Source organism: Nipponia nippon, unplaced genomic scaffold (assembly GCF_047370975.1).
Source record: "Nipponia nippon isolate SJK-2023a ecotype South Korea unplaced genomic scaffold, ASM4737097v1 scaffold_1, whole genome shotgun sequence".
Classification (NCBI taxonomy): Eukaryota; Metazoa; Chordata; class Aves; order Pelecaniformes; family Threskiornithidae; genus Nipponia; species Nipponia nippon.
The window spans coordinates 57,432,557-57,448,465 of NW_028262290.1; the positions used below are offsets into that span (position 1 = coordinate 57,432,557).

A 15,909-nucleotide genomic window follows, 5' to 3' on the forward strand; every position below is an offset into this window, starting at 1 on the left:
TATCTAGGAAATAACATATTAGACATACATCGGTGGATGGTGCTACCTACGGACAAAGCAGTTGAAATTTATCAGCACGCCATTTAGTCTATTACAAAAAGAGGACCTAGTTAAAATGGTTTGATGGCTTTCAGGTACTCTAAAATTTGTGGTGTTCATTTGCCATATAATGTTTTTAGATCTAAATTGCTGCATGCAGCACGTAAGAAGCAGCATACAGTTATGCTATTGTAAAAAGAGCTTGAGGGGAGGTTGTACATACTTGTGTCAAGCTGTCTGATGGACTGGGATGCTTTCCACCATCCCCTGAGAAGTTGCAAAGTGCTTGCTTCCATACACCTAGCCGACCTATACAGCCTTCATCCATTGCCAATGCATTTTGCACCCCTGGGGACTCACAGCATTATACATTCCTCTGTTTCGTCAGGTGGAGAGACTGTAAAAGCACAGGAAAAATAGTGGTTAGACCTTTCAACCTTTCCAGCCTGCACAAGAACCAAATACGTAAGACCTACTCTTGCTCTTACTGAGCACTGTAAAGCGTCTCAACAATTATACTACATTTCTCTGTCCATCATCATGAAACTCATTTTCTCTATAACCTTAAGGATCAAGGAGTGATAAACACACGCAGGTTTTGTGTGTCTTACAAATTCAAACTAGAAAGGATACAAGATATCTTCATTTGGAGTGGCTTTACAAGTAGCATTGGTTGCACTCAAAGAGTTGCAGTCAATGGCTCAATGTCTGGGTGGAGACCAGTGACAAGTGGTATCCCTCAGGGGTCTGTATTGGGACCAGTATTATTTAACATCTTTCTCAGGGACATGGACAGTGGGATTGAGTGCAGCAAGTCCGTGGATGACACCAAGCTGAGTGGTGTGGCTGATACTCTAGAGGGAAGGGATGCCATCCAGAAGGACCTTGAGAAGCTTGAGGAGTGGGCCCATACAAACCTCATGAAGTTCAACAAGGACAAGTGCAAGGTCCTGCACCTGGGTCGAGGCAATCCCAAACATGGATACAGGCTGGGCAATGAGTGGATTGAGAGCAGCCCTGCAGAGAAGGACTTGGGGATACTGGTGGATGAAAAGCTGGACATGAGCCAGCAAGGTGTGCTCGCAGCCCAGAAAGCCAATTGCATCCTGGGCTGCACCAAAAGAAGCGTGGCCAGCAGGTCAAGGGAGGTGACTCCGCCCCTCTACTTGGGTCTTGTGAGACCCCACCTCGAGTACTGCATCTAGCTCTGAGGTCCCCAGCATAAGAAGGACACGGACCTGCTCGAGCGGGTCCAGAGGAGGGCCACAAAGTTGATCATGGGGCTGGAGCACCTCCCTTATGAGGACAGGCTGAGAGAGTTGGGGTTGTTCAGCCTAGAGAAGAGAAGGCTGCAGGGAGACCTTATAGCGGCCTTCCAGTACTTAAAGGGGGCCTACAGGAAAGATGGGGAGGGATTCTTTATCAGGGAGTGTAGTGATAGGACAAGGGGTAACAGTTGTAAACTGAAAGATGGTAGGTTTAGATTAGATACTAGGAAGAAATTCTTTATTGTGAGGGTGGTGAGACACTAGAACAGGTTGCCCAGAGAAGTTGTGGATGTCCCCTGCCTGGAAGTGCCCAAGGCCAGGTTGGATGGGGCTTTGAGCAACCTGGTCTAGTGGAAGGTGTCCCTGCCCAAAGCAGGGGGGTTGGAACCAAATGATCTTTAAGGTCCCTTCCAACCCAGACCATTCTATGATTCTATGATAGCATATGAACTGACAAGACTGATCTTTCTGCAACATTTCCTATATTTCCAGCTAAGAAACCTCCCCTAATGCCTCCAAGAAGATTATTTTTTTTCCTGAGCATCACACAATGGGTCAGATATTCAGGAATGAAAATGTATATGTCACTGATGTAAATCAGCCATAGATCTTGCCCACTGAGCATGAAAAAAGCTGTGGCTAATCTGTTCTTTCCCAGACTGTGGGCCACAGAACATAACCAAAGAAGCAAAAAATACATTGTCTATAAAGCCAGGAAATGCCAGTTGCTAATGGGGAGGAGAGAGATTATTTGTTCATTCTGGTGTATATATGAGGCAAAATGGTGCTCTAAACCCAGATATTTTGGCTCATTTGCCATCATTTATAACTGGAACATAAATGTGACTAGTACTAAGATAGTTTATAGATTTCTTTCTTGCTGTTGAAACCAGCAGACTACATTTTGAGTATACAGCTTAAATTAACAGTACCAGGGCAGAATAAAGTAATCTGAGGTGGCAGCTTTCCTGCCAACTACCCGTTCGCTAGAACTTCCTGAGGTAGCAAGCCCAAGAGAGACGCAAGTACACAAAAAAGCAAACTTTATTTCTAAATCAACATATGCAGAACAATTTGTAGTGCTATAGGTATCCCTGATGGGAAAAGAGGAAAACAAATCTAAAAAAAAAAAAAAAAAAGCTCTAATAATTAATTCCAGACCTAGTCAACAATGGTTTTTAGAGATTTTAATATAATCATATTTTCACTTGGTTTATATCAGACATTCTGCTCAAAATCTGTTCTTAGACATTCTCAAATACCATGATAATGTGGCATCATAAGTACGGAAAAAATAGATTGGCAGATGTGATTTTAATTACTGAGTAGCTTCAGAACTCCACTAGCACAGACTATTGCTCACAGGCAGCAGAACAACACAGGGGCTCCTCAGGAAAAGTCTACCTCAGCATGACAGCAATGAGTAAATGAATATTAGAAAGGTCTTTTAGATTTTTGCTACAGTCATTTACGAGCTGGTCTGTAAGAGTCTGGGCAGCTTAAACAACTAGGGATCATCATCTCAGCAGCTTACAAACTCTTTCTCTACAAGAGAAGCCTGAGAAGCTGAAGTGATTTGCTCTGACAAGTACAGCAAGGAAGTGTTCTTATTCCAGTCACATAAAGATGTTTGGACCAGAAAAAAATGAGGCTGGATAAGTCACAGACACTCCCTAACGGATGGAGGAATTTCCTTCTCTATGGACTGTGGAATACCAGTTTAGTCATCCAGTAATTGCAATAAATATGGATTTGGAACATCTGACTTTTTTTTTTTTTTCAATTAGTCATGATCCAGTAAACATGTTGCTCACTGGTTCTGTATGCTCTGCTGCAGAATCTCCTCCCTATTAACTCAGACCTGATGGCACATAAGGTACCTGAGCGCTTCCAATAAGTCCCAGAGAGCTAATACTAGCTTTATGGGAGGACAGCCTGTCCAAGAGAAAACATTATGTTCTTTAAAGCCAAAAACTCCTCCTTACTTCTTTCTGTGAATGGTCTCTCTCCTTACTTCAGAAGTTTCAGTTCTTTGGAGCATTTTACCTCCCCTCCTTTTTCTGTCGCACAGATGTACATATATATACCATTTCTTTTAATGTGGGAAAGGAACAGTTCCTGAGCAAAAGAGTCAAGCTACCAAGCTCATATACATTTTTTTTAATAAAATGCAAACTTGATACCAAAATTTTTTTTCCCAGTTCTTTCCCTTCCCTCAGATTAAACAGGCTACCTTTGAGCAAATCACTTATGTTGCTACCTAGAAACATCAGTTCCGGGCTGGAGTTTTTCAGATCCTTGCAGTTCAGTTATAAACAAATTCTGAATCCTCATACCAAATTATATGTTTATCTCTCCACTGTGGACTACAGTTACTGTAACTGTATTACTTGGGCCTTTCATCCACTAGCCTGAGCAGAGTACCCCTGCTAGTGTTGGGCAGCATCCTGCATTTCCATTTTCCCATAACATTTTCTCTAGAGCAGCCTTAAGATGGATTCCTTCTGCTAACATCACACCTACATCTGCAATTTTCTACTGAAGCTGAAATCATGCAAATGCATGCAAGAATCAGGTGCTCTTCAGGTTGTCTGACCTCGATATCTGACTGACTCATCTCAAAGGGAGCGAGTCAGTCTAGGTACGGCTAGGCTCCACCACTTCATAACTACAATAAATGTGTGGCATCGGTAGTAGCTGTATCCTCTGACTACCTGGGCCTGTGAGAGCTGGATGCCTACAGACTTGCATAAAGTGGCAGTGCTAACAAGCCTCCTGGACCTGCAACGAGGTGTCTGAGGCTGCTTTGGATGGGGGATACTAAAGGCAACTGGCATGCCTTTTGGGGAGCCTTTTGGGGAGTCTGAAGCAAGAGTAACTTAAAAATGATGTGTGGAATAGCAGAGTCACTGAGAAAGGTAGCTCTCCTCTCTTTCAGAAGAAAGGTTTGCTCTAGTGTAGGAGGCTGTGGAGCAATATCTTAGGGGCTGCCTAGAAGCAAGTGAAATAAGGGAGGGCTGGAACATATAATGCGCTTTCCCAGTGTTGTGAGAAAAAACACCAGTAGAGTGGAAAGCTGGGAAACATTGCTGGGTTGTCTCAGAAAGATCCGTGATTTTCTGCCCTCTCATGGAAGGCAGGTCTACCTGGGCACAGACAGGCTTTTTTTAGTCACCTTCCTGCATATGGGCTGTTACATTGGAAATGAATTGTCCAAGAAAGGAAAGGAAGTGGTCTTGGGAAAAAAGTATACTTCTGTTATATCCGCTACACGAGACAGTGATACCCTGTTCTAATGCACATGCGTCTCTTTTCAGGCAGGACACAGCATGGGGTTTTGTATAGGAAGTGTTAATCTATTTAAAGGACAACGTTGATTGATTCGTCTCTTATTGTGGATCCACAGCCACACTTAAGAAATGTCGTGATTCAGGCTGTTTGCCTCCTAGAAAATCAATGTGTAGTTTGGGTTCTCTGGTGTCTTTGCTTTGCATTCCCTCTCCATGTGCCTCATTAAATGAAATGTTTTCAAAGACTTTTAACAAGAACCGCTTCTTCTTGTTAAGTAGTTCTTGACAGAACTACTGTCACCAGCTACTTCCTCTGCAGTGACAGCAGACCCACATCTGCACTCTGTCCCTGTGGGGATACTCATCCTGTCTCCATGTTTCTCTCTGGGAGGAAAGAGGGGCACCCGTCCTTTGCCTTCCTGGCTGACCTCAGAACAAAGAGTTCTGAGCTGGAGGAAGTGCAGATAAAACTCATCCACAGAATCTCATACTCACTCCTAATGAGAACTAATCCCGCCACTGCACTCTTCCTTCAAAAGTAACAGCAAACAGATAAATGCTTATACTTGGAAATACAGTTGTAAGATGAGTAAGGAGGGCACAGAGGCAGATGTAATATCTGCAACTCAGTTCTAAACATATAAGATTAAAATTCATACCACAGTAAATTGACAACATTTTGTTTATTTAAATTTAGATCCCAAGTTGATCCTTCTCATTGCAATATTTTCCCTCACATACACAGCAGTGGCTAAACCTATGAATAAGTGTCATTAGCTGCTGGGATCTTATAAAAGACAGTGCTGTTCACTGTGGCCTGGAACAATTGTTTGGAGAGGTATATAGCTAAATTACCTGGATTTTGATTGTTTAAATTCTGAACTTGAAATCAGAGGACAAATTTTGAAGTAATTCTCATGCAACTAAAAAAAAAAAAAAGACAGAAAAGAGAAAGTTTGCGACAGTGATAAACAGCCAACTAAAATTTTGTACTCTAGTGTATTTGAGTGTGCAATACAAGGTTTATTCCCCTGTGTATATAAATCTGTTTCACACATTCAGATAAATGCAGCTGTGTTTATTCCAGAGAGCAGAGTTCCAGATGTATACATGCAGAACTCCAGATATACATATGAGCACCTTATTACATTACAATTTTCCATTACATTTTTATAACACTTAGAATTTTATGCCACAGAGCCCTCTGGAATATGCCCCAGTACACTGAGCACTTGCCCAAACAATACAATCTGAAATCCTAAGGGCCACCCAAGTTTGAACTGCTGTGATACCACCTCCATGTTTTGCCTGGAATGAGAGGAGGCTTTCAGACTGTAAGAATTTAAGCTACAGGTTCAGCACTTGAATAATACCATTCTTTCAGCAGTATGATATAACTGTGAAGTTTTAGACCTTACAATAACTTCAAACTATGCTAAAAAATAGCAGCTCCAGAAGAAATTCATATTTTTGCAAACAGGCAATGTCTGCTTGCAGGCATAATAATGAAGGTATGCTAAAAAAACTGCCAGTGATACATACAGAAATGCACTGGACTGAAAACTTCTGCTGATTTTTAAACAAAAAAAATTAATTTCTTCTGTAAGTCCAGTCACAGTAGGATAGATTTCACAGCCCCCAGCATTAAGTAGCAGCTCTCATTAACAAAAATGCAAAGGACGACATTAAAAGCATAAAGCAATAAACTTGAAAACATAAACCACACCATTCACTTCATAGCCTGCTTTTCAGACACCATTAGCATTACTGTACTCTTTGAGACGTGGGCTATAGCATTAATAGCCACAATACGAACTGCAAATACAAAACTGCTTAATAAAACTGTAAAAAAAGAAAGGGGTGTGCTGTTTTCTATAAAGTGCAGACAAGAACCCTACACAATTTAGATTACAGTTCTAGAGATTATTTCACATATTTATTCACTTAGCATATTATTTTCCCGATATGAAACAATTAAATAGTGACATGGAGCACACCCTGAAAATCAAAGGCAAAAAAGGAGTGTAAAATAAACAGAATACAGGGAAGATTTCCTACCGTTCTGCAAAATAGCTTATTTGTATCAGGAAAAGTTTATTTTCTACCGAACAGTACAGAACTGCAGCAGCAAAAAATAGTGGAAATAATGTTACCAAAGACAAAAATGTAAGATCCATTTATACATTTGGTTTTTTAGTCCATCACCTTATTGTGAAGGTGTCAAACAAGTAGAAAGATAGCAGGGATGTTTACTTTTCTGAAACCATTGGTGAAACCTTTATGGAAATCACACTGACACCCTATAAATAAGTATTTTTCCAAGAACAAAAATATATGTTCTTTTCACAATTCTTTTCTGATTCAGTTCATAATTTAGGAAGCCTGTTCTCTGTAAAGGATCACATGCTGTGTTGTAGTTGATTTTTAAACTACATCAATTTGTCAAGTCAAAAGACACTTATCTTTATTGACAAATAAGTCAGAGACAAGTTGGAAATCTTTAAAACATCGCTGTTAAGCAATCTGACCACAAAAAGAAGGATTTTACTTTCTATAAAATGTCCCCATGATATTTTTAACACTTTCATAGTGCAGGCAATCCAGAAGAACAGTATCAAGAACCTTCCACGACATTTCACTTCTGGCCTGAGAACTTCTGTATGAGGAACGTACACAAAGGGTACTTTTTAGGAGGTTACTGGCACCTGAAAGTGGCCCCTGAGGTACAGATGTAGCGTTGCTACCATGAGAGCTTATAGTTAACAGTTTAAAAATGAGGTGTGGAGGGAGAGAGTCCAGCATTGAACCTTTTCCGGTGCATACACTGAGGCACTGTACTGCATATGTATCCAGCAGAACCCTCATTCAGCTTGTAAAGTCTGATCCCATACCAGGCATACTTCATGGAAACAGTTTAAAAATAAGTTTTCCCAGTGAATAGCAGGTGGGACTACCCTACAAAATCTTTTTTGGCTTGGGGCACAAACCTGCTGAAATACTTCACCCAAAAGAACGATAAAAGATGTATTGCTTTAAACTTTGGTCATAGTCTGGCTGGTGTCTAGGCAGAGCTTGATAACTCTTACATTTTATGAAGGAATCTGCCTCACTGTGTGTGTTTACATTGCATATGTGACGACCAGCTGACAGAGCCATTTTCTATTCTAGGTGGTCTCACAAGTTCAAGCACTTTTTTCATCCAGACACAGACTGAAGGGAATCCACTGTATACGTTGAGTTGTAATGTGACCTAATAAATGAAAATACCTTATGTTTGTTGCAACTGAAACTCTAGATCCTTAATTAGCAGACGACTGGGTTGCTGACAGAGTTCAAATAGCCAGTGATAATGAAGTCAAGAATAAGCAACCTGCACACCCTGGTGGAGTCACTAAAGGAAAGTGAGAGGGAATTTGGCAATTAAATTGCTTTAGAAAGTGCTATAGCACAATGCAAACAAACAAAAAGATTTACCCTGGCAGGACTGTTAGGTCTCTGACTAAGGTATACTCAAACACTGATTTAGCATTTCTACAAAATGAATAAAAAGTAGATAAATGCTCAAACCAGGAATTCTGTTAGTTAAACATCCTCTATAGTAGCACACAGAATAAGAGAAGGGGATTAGCAAGTGTGATAAATACCAAAATACTTTTCCTAATACCTATCTGGGACATGACACAATATTAGATTTTAATTCAAAGTCCAGGGTCTTTGTTGCCTGTGTGGGAGCAAAATGGCAGCATTATTCTCTGCATTTAAATTAATCCTTCAGAAAAAAGTAAAATAAAATAATGACATGTCCTACAGGAAATATCTTATAAAGACTAAATGTAAAGTACATTGGTGTCAGGTGCTACACTACAACTTACAGTGTAATGGCACAGGGTGCTACTTTCTCTGGATTTCTCCTGTAATCCATTGGCAAAGAGAAGCTCTTCCAAAGGCTGACTTAAAGCATACAGATTGGGCTTCTCTTAACCAACCTCTGGAGGCGACTCTAGAGTGGGGTCACTCTTCTGAGAACAGGAAACTCGTGAACTTTCTCTGCTTCCTCTTTATAAACAGCATTTCCTATTCTGCCTTGAACCTAGTTTTTGACCTGACCACTACTCACTGGCTGCTTCATGAACTGTCTAATCTGTGCCCCAAAATCCATACTGAGTACATTTTAATGACCTATTCTGAGAACTGAAAATGATCATTTTCATGAATATGACAATGAATGTTCATACTACACAATTATGAAGAAAGTTTGCTGCTTGCCATCCATACTGTCCCCTTCCACAAAGGATAACTGATCCTTTGAACTCAGTCAGACATCTGCGTGCAAAGCAATTAGTGGAAGCACAGAAGCCAGATAACATCAATGACGTTGTAACAGTGTGCTAACTCTTTAAGTATTTTTCAATAACTAGCCTATCCACAATGTCCTGCCCAGTGCCTGCAATGTCTGTTTAAGTGTAGGCAAAAACTACAACAGCAGCAAAAAATGCGAATTCAGACACAAAATATCCGTGTCACTTAACTCAGCAGGTCTTGTGCTTTCCAATTCAGGGGAGAAGCCAAACAGTCCTTGATCCTGTGACACTCTCAAAGGTCATAATAATCCACAACAAGCACAGGACCAGTGGAGCGTCCTGTGGTGTAAGGTACTACCATGTTAGCAGTAAAGGTTACCATGACAAGGGTAATATAGGGGGGATCCAAATTCCAGTGTTACATCTAATTTACACAGTAATGAACTGAATATCTCAATGGCATTCTGTGTTAAATTTTAGTCTCTCAAGCATTTCTTCTCTTGAACCATCACACTCTCCACTAAAATATATGAAAAGCTGAAAAGGCTTCCAAAAATGAAAATGTATTCAGAAATAGATACATAAAACCAATGTGGATATCTTCTCTAAAAGATAAACTAGCATTTGCTCTATGTGATTAAATAATTCTTTATTGCTCAGCAAAAGAAGAGGTCATGCTTTGCAATAAGGATGCATCAATATAGCACACCAGGACTATATATACCGTATGCATGTAGTAGGCTGTGCTGCTGCTGCTGCCATTAGCTATGTATTCCTTATCACAGGACCACAGAATGGTCGAGGTTGGAAATGACCTCCGGAGGTCATCCTGTCCAGCCCCCCCTTTTCAAGCAGGGCCACCCACAGCTGGTGGCCCAGGGCTGTGTCCAGACAGCTTTTGAATATCTCCAAGGATGGAGACTCCACAACCTCCCTGGGCAATTCGTGCCAGTGCTCGGTCACCCTCACAGTGAAGAACTGTTTCCTGATGTTCAGATGGAACCTCTTGTATTTCCAGTGTGTGCCCATTGCCTCTGGTCCAGTCAAATGAAAGCTTTCCTGTGCTATGAATGCTTTGTTTTTATTGCCAAAATTTAGCACTCATTTTATCTCCTATTTAATTTGTATGACAAAAACAGATATTCTAATATAGTCATATGTACCATAAATCTTGGCAGCATCATCAGCATTGCCATCGCGCGGAGCAAACTGTCACTTCACCATATGACATCTAAAATTTAGGTGAGTTGATCATCAAGGTTTTGTTTGGTCTACAAGCCTGTACAACCCTACATCACAATGGCATTTAAATACTATTAATTAAGGAATTGTACTTTTAAGGAAAATATCTTTAGTCAAGCAGTTAGCAAGATCATCCCTCCTTCTTCTCTAATTTTAAGGCAAAATGCTTTATAACCTCATACTATAAGTTATGTCTTCTTCCACATAAACTTGCATACAAATTGGTATTTACTGTGAATTAGGTAATGCAGTAGACCCTTGTGTTTATTTTTCTTTGTCGTTTTCAGCAAACCTCTATAGCATTTATGGCAGGCAGCACTTTTAAGTCAACTTTTTATTTAAAGTACAAGTTGGCTGGCATCCAGGCTGCAGACTACCATGAAAAAGGCAAAGAAAAAAAAAAATACAATCAGGAAAGGGCAAAGTCAGAGGGTTCTAGTCTCTTCTAGCTGAACAGATCCACTCTCATTAATCTCTGCAGGCACTTGGTGCCAACGGGACCACACTGAAGGGAGACGAGGTCCCCAAGATTAGGTGGGGGGTTGCCTGCCATCTGAGTAGGGAGGGGCCCAGGCGTGCAAATGCCCTGGCACTGGAGTGCTGAGACAAACACTGCTGATTTGCCAAGTGCTAAGTTTTTCCAGTTGCTAAACTGATTTAAACAAGTTTGGTTTGTGTTAACGCTTATGCACAATGCTACATAAGGGGAACTTGGACTTCTGTAATGTCATGCTTGGCTAGAGGCATCTTCTCATAGCCCAATTGCCACTTAACCCCAGCATTGCTACAGCACTTTCAGTCATGCAATCCCCATTGCAATTAATGGCAGATGGGCTAAGTCCCATACAAATGTGAGGAAAAAGAGAGAAAGACATATCTCTGTTTAGATGTTCAAGAACATGTACCTGAAGGAAGAGTGGGAGTAGAAGGAAAAATAGCTTAGTGCTATGAAAACATAAAAAGTTAAGACCTGGTGGTGAACAGTGAAGACAACTACATCATGAACTGTGAACAGTGATTTTGACGGGTGCAACAGGTAAGGGTACAAAAAGAAAGAAGAAAATACTGGAGATACCTCCCTTTTCATGACTTGTTTAAGAAAAGAAGCAATGCAATACCAAGGAAACAGAGTAGTGCAATTATTAAGCAGACACAAAGGCATGATGAGAAGGTATGATTAAAAAGAAAAGCGTGGCTGAATGGGGATGAATTAATTGGAGAGTCAGTCTCCTCCTTTTGGATGAGAAAAGTAGGTTAGATAAAACTCCAGCAAATGTACTGTAGGAGGCTTATGAGCTGACGGAAGAATTGAAATGAAAATGTTGAGAATGTTCCCAGTAAATTAGCTTCATGAATAATTGGAAATTGCATTCTTGAAAGTCTTACTTAAAAATACTCAAAATTAAAGAAACTTAAAGGTCTCAGGACTGAGTTTCTTTATACACTGTGAGTACAATCATATAGGAAGATGGGGGCTCACTACATACACACAGTCATCAAAACAATTCATGTCCTATCTGTTTAGCTAATGAAAGAGAGCTAAGGGAACTTAAAAGTCCAGGCTTAAACCTTCCGTATACTTATAATTTCTTCTATTGTTTGCTTACTCTTGACGTTTCCCAAAATTTGAATAATGAAAATGTTCCCCTTAGTATGCACTCGGTTTTACTTCCCGGCTGTCCATACTGCCTGGCAGAGCTCTCAGCACTGCCGTGTTTGCTTAGCAAAACCTTTTTTATTGGAATTCTTATACCAAGGAATGTAAATATTTCTGTCAGTCTTATGATTTTACCATAGGGGGTTTTTGTTGGATTTTATGGTTTTTTTTAAAAAAAACAAAATCTAAATTGAAACCAAATGTGGAATCAACAAAAATCTTTCAAATCTATCTCTGTGAAATGTACCTGTGCAGATGCACAAAATCAATTTTTAAAAATCAGATTCCTTGTTCATTTTATGTTACAGTGCAATAAAGAGATAATATGGATAACTGAAAAAATTCTAAATTACACATTGGCATTGGAAAATAAGATAATAGAAGTGCTCACAAAAATGAACGGAAGGTAAAACATACGTATGTTAAAATGTCTAGTACTACAAACTGAATGTTAAGGACAACAATATTGAAATAAAGTAGTAACGCTGACACATATTTTGACATATAATAACAAAATATACAGGACTTCAGCTTGCAATATCTTAAATAAAAAAGAGATGAAGTCTAAAGCACAAAAAGATTTTGCAGGGTTTTGGAGGGGTCCTTATTTTGGGGGGATTTTTGTGAAGTGAATTCTACTGACAGTACTTAAAAAAGAAAATACCATATATAAGTGAATACTGGAATATAAAGAACAGGAACCCATCATTCCAAAGCAGTCTTGGGATATATTTCAATATCTCATTTTGGGCTATCCCCTATTATTTTGTAACAAGAGAAGTTGTATATTGAACTGGTTTTTGAACAAGAAGTCAGAGGGTCGGGCATTTTGGAAATGAAGAATTACAGTTTCTAGCAAGATATGTTTTTCAAAATTCTCTTTTATCAAATATAAATTCATTTATGCTGAGGCAAGCAGGTAAAAGTCCCCTATATTTTTATCAAAATTAAGAGAAAACATTGGGAAAGCTGTAAAGAAAATTAACAGCTCTTTTTTTCAAATCTATCATCCACCTTCCCTGTGGCACATAAACCACTAATACATAGACATCCTGCCTCAATTAATGATATATTCACTATGGGAACCCATTACTAAACATTGGTTGCACACCATTGCCTGAGAGAGATCTTTTAACCCTTATTAACAATGAAAAGTATGTTAGACTATAATACGGTGAATCTTTTTATTTCAGCAGCAGCATAGCACTTTTCTGAGAGAACATGTCAGGAAATAAGCAAGACATTTATAAATCACATACAATTTTACCCAGGGGCAGAAAAATGAAAATATCAGCTTTTAAAATCAGTAAAGGTTATAAATGCTATTAAAAGGGCAGTGGCTTGAAATGGCTCCATACTCCATGTTTCTCAGGTAAATAGCAAAGAAAATATTTGTAGGTCTAATGATAGGGATGTGCAAAACAACTGTCCTGGGTCTTGCTGGGATGGAGTTAATTTGCTTCATAGTAGCTAATAGGGTGCTGTCTTTTGGATTTGTGATCAAAATTTTGTTGATAACACACCAGTGTTTTGGCTGTTTCTGAACAGTGCCAAGGCCTTCTCTGTTTCTCACACTGCCGCATCAGAAGCAGGCTGGGGATGCCCAAGAGGCTGGGAGGGGACACAGCTGGGAGAGCTGACCCAAACTGATGACATCATGCTCAGCAATAAAATGGAGAGGAGTGCGATTTAGGTAGGTTAGCCATCTTTTGTATGGGAACTGGCTGGGCAACAGTCTACGCATGGGAGTTAGTGGGTGATAGACTTTGTATCACTTGTTTTGTTTTCTTTCTCTCTTCTTCCACTTCTCCCTTGATTTTTATCTCAACCCATGAGTTTTTTTGCTTTTGCTCTGCCTTTCCTCTTCCCTCACCCTACTGGGAGGAGGAGGGAAATGAGTAAGTGGCTGTGTGGTGCTCAGCTGCCTACCAGGATTAACCCACAACAATGGTATAGTCTTGTAATGGAGAAGAGTCTTTTTCAAAAGTGATTTTGTAACATGGGTCAATCTGGTTTGCTGCCAGGGTGATTTTACATTTAAAAGAGTTTATACCAAAAGGTGCCCGTGTGCCATGTCTCAGATGACAAGGCCTGGCTGACTGCCCATTCACATCTGTTCCCAATATGCACCCCCGGAAAGTAATGAAAATCCTATAACCACAGCCTCAATATTTATTTTTTCACACAGCAAACAACAAGGTTTTTCATGAACTGAGCAATGACTTCAGATCAAACGTGAGGCCTATAGAATGGGAACAAGGATAACAATTGACAGATGACCTCATATAAGGATTTGTAAACTTCAGTTCAGTAGATGGAGGCAGAGGGAACAGATAAAAGGAAAAGAAAACATAAACAAGTTTTAAGAAAGTTTGCATTTTGGCTTTCACCTCCAGTTGGATATTTAGTTTCAGAGAGACAAGAAAGTACAAACAGAAGTGTCCAGACATAATGAGTTCTTAGTTATGAAAGAAGATTCAGAAAAATGTAGAAAGTAATCACAATCATCCCCACCTCTAGGATACCAGACTTTCTTGTGAGGACAGGGTGAAAAAACAAGGACGGAATTTGGACCCAAGTTAGACCTGTTCAGAATCACTTTTTTTCTACACGCTGAGTATCTACATCTTCCGTTTATGTTCTTTCCAAAAGGACTGACGTTTGCAAGTGATGAGTACTTCCAACTTCAATTTAAATCTGTTACTTATTCATGCATTTAGGTGCTTAATTTTAGACATGCGTGGTTAGAAAATACCAGCCTTGGACCATATGATAAATAGCATCAGGATTTCTCAGTTCTGCTTTGTATATTCAATGGAAACACCAGAATGCTTTTCAGTTTTTAAGCCTCTGACATTTAAAAAGCACTCTTTTCTGCCCTGAGGTATACTGAAGACAAGGGTGCTTGTCTACAGTGCATTCCTCATCTTCTCCATTTTTCCTCTCCCATTCATCACTCCATGTGGAGACACACTCTGCTCCCAGCTCCTACCCTATTCCCTGGAGAACTGAGGTGTGATCATTGATGATCCTGCATTGCTATAGAGCAGCAATAGCTACTAGTATTTTAATTGCAGAACTGAGGATCATCACAAACCTTTCATCCGCATGCAAGGTATGATCTTAATAAACATGTGCCTTCTCTAGCAAAGCAATGCATACATTTTAGAACAAATAAAAGAGAAGTTCTAACAAAACAAACAAGCCTAGAGACAAGAATGAGAGAGATAACTACCACAAGTGACAAGTGTGAGTCATGTCTCTGTGCTGTGGGAACTTCTCCAGCTCTTAGTTAATGAGGGTGGTATAAGATCCTACAGTTTCTCACCTTCATCTCTGTTAGGAAATTGGAGATGTTGCTCTGAGATGTGGATGTTACAAGAGTTATCCAGACCTTTTTTTATACCCAACCTAATTGATTAACAGCGATACCACACACAAAATCGGGCATGCAAAGATGCATAGGTTTACCAGAAGATCTAGAGACTTTCTACTGAGAAAAACACCCAAAACTTTCACAGTCCTGAAGACAACAGCAAAGGAATTCATTGGGTTTAAGATCGGATCTGTCCTTAAGCAAGATTTCAGTGGAACAACCTTTTACTAACACAGTGGGCAATGACGTCTATTAAAAAAAGAGAAAAAAAAAAAAGAAAAGCAGCAACAAAGCACTACCTGATGTCCCAAGAGAACCAAAGCTGTGATAAGTTCACCACTTGTTCTTTACAATCATACAAAATTTTCCTGAGCAGCTGATGTTCTCCATGTTTCCATGTAAGTATGTATACAGAGGTAGAGACACAAATATATAGATGACTTGTGAGAAAGTACTCAGTTATGAATACTGTTTATTCTAACTTACTTTTTCTAAATTCTGCTTTTTAACCTATAAAATAAACTATTCTTCTGAGAATGCTCGTTGTTCCAATGCTAATTTATTAATTTATTTTATCAGGAATTATTAGACAACAGTCTCTAATTCATCTTGGTTTGTTTTATCTGTGGTCCTGCTCCCCAAAGCAGCTAAGAAAATGCTTGAATTTTCATGTGTCTTTAATAAAAAGTGATTCATTTTGAAGAATGTCTTGGTACATCAAGCATATGCCTCTGAC

At 39.6% G+C, this 15,909-nt stretch overlaps 1 protein-coding gene across 2 annotated transcripts in view; it reads right to left on the reverse strand.

Annotated features, from left to right (window-relative positions):
• Window positions 1-15,909, reverse strand: part of PIEZO2 (piezo type mechanosensitive ion channel component 2) — a 483,849-nt gene that overhangs the window by 457,359 nt on the left and 10,581 nt on the right. For both annotated transcript variants that reach the window (XM_087756833.1, XM_087756825.1), the window contains exon 2: window positions 263-436. The gene's annotated coding sequence lies outside the window, so the exon portion shown is untranslated. The remainder of the gene's footprint in view (window positions 1-262; window positions 437-15,909) is intronic.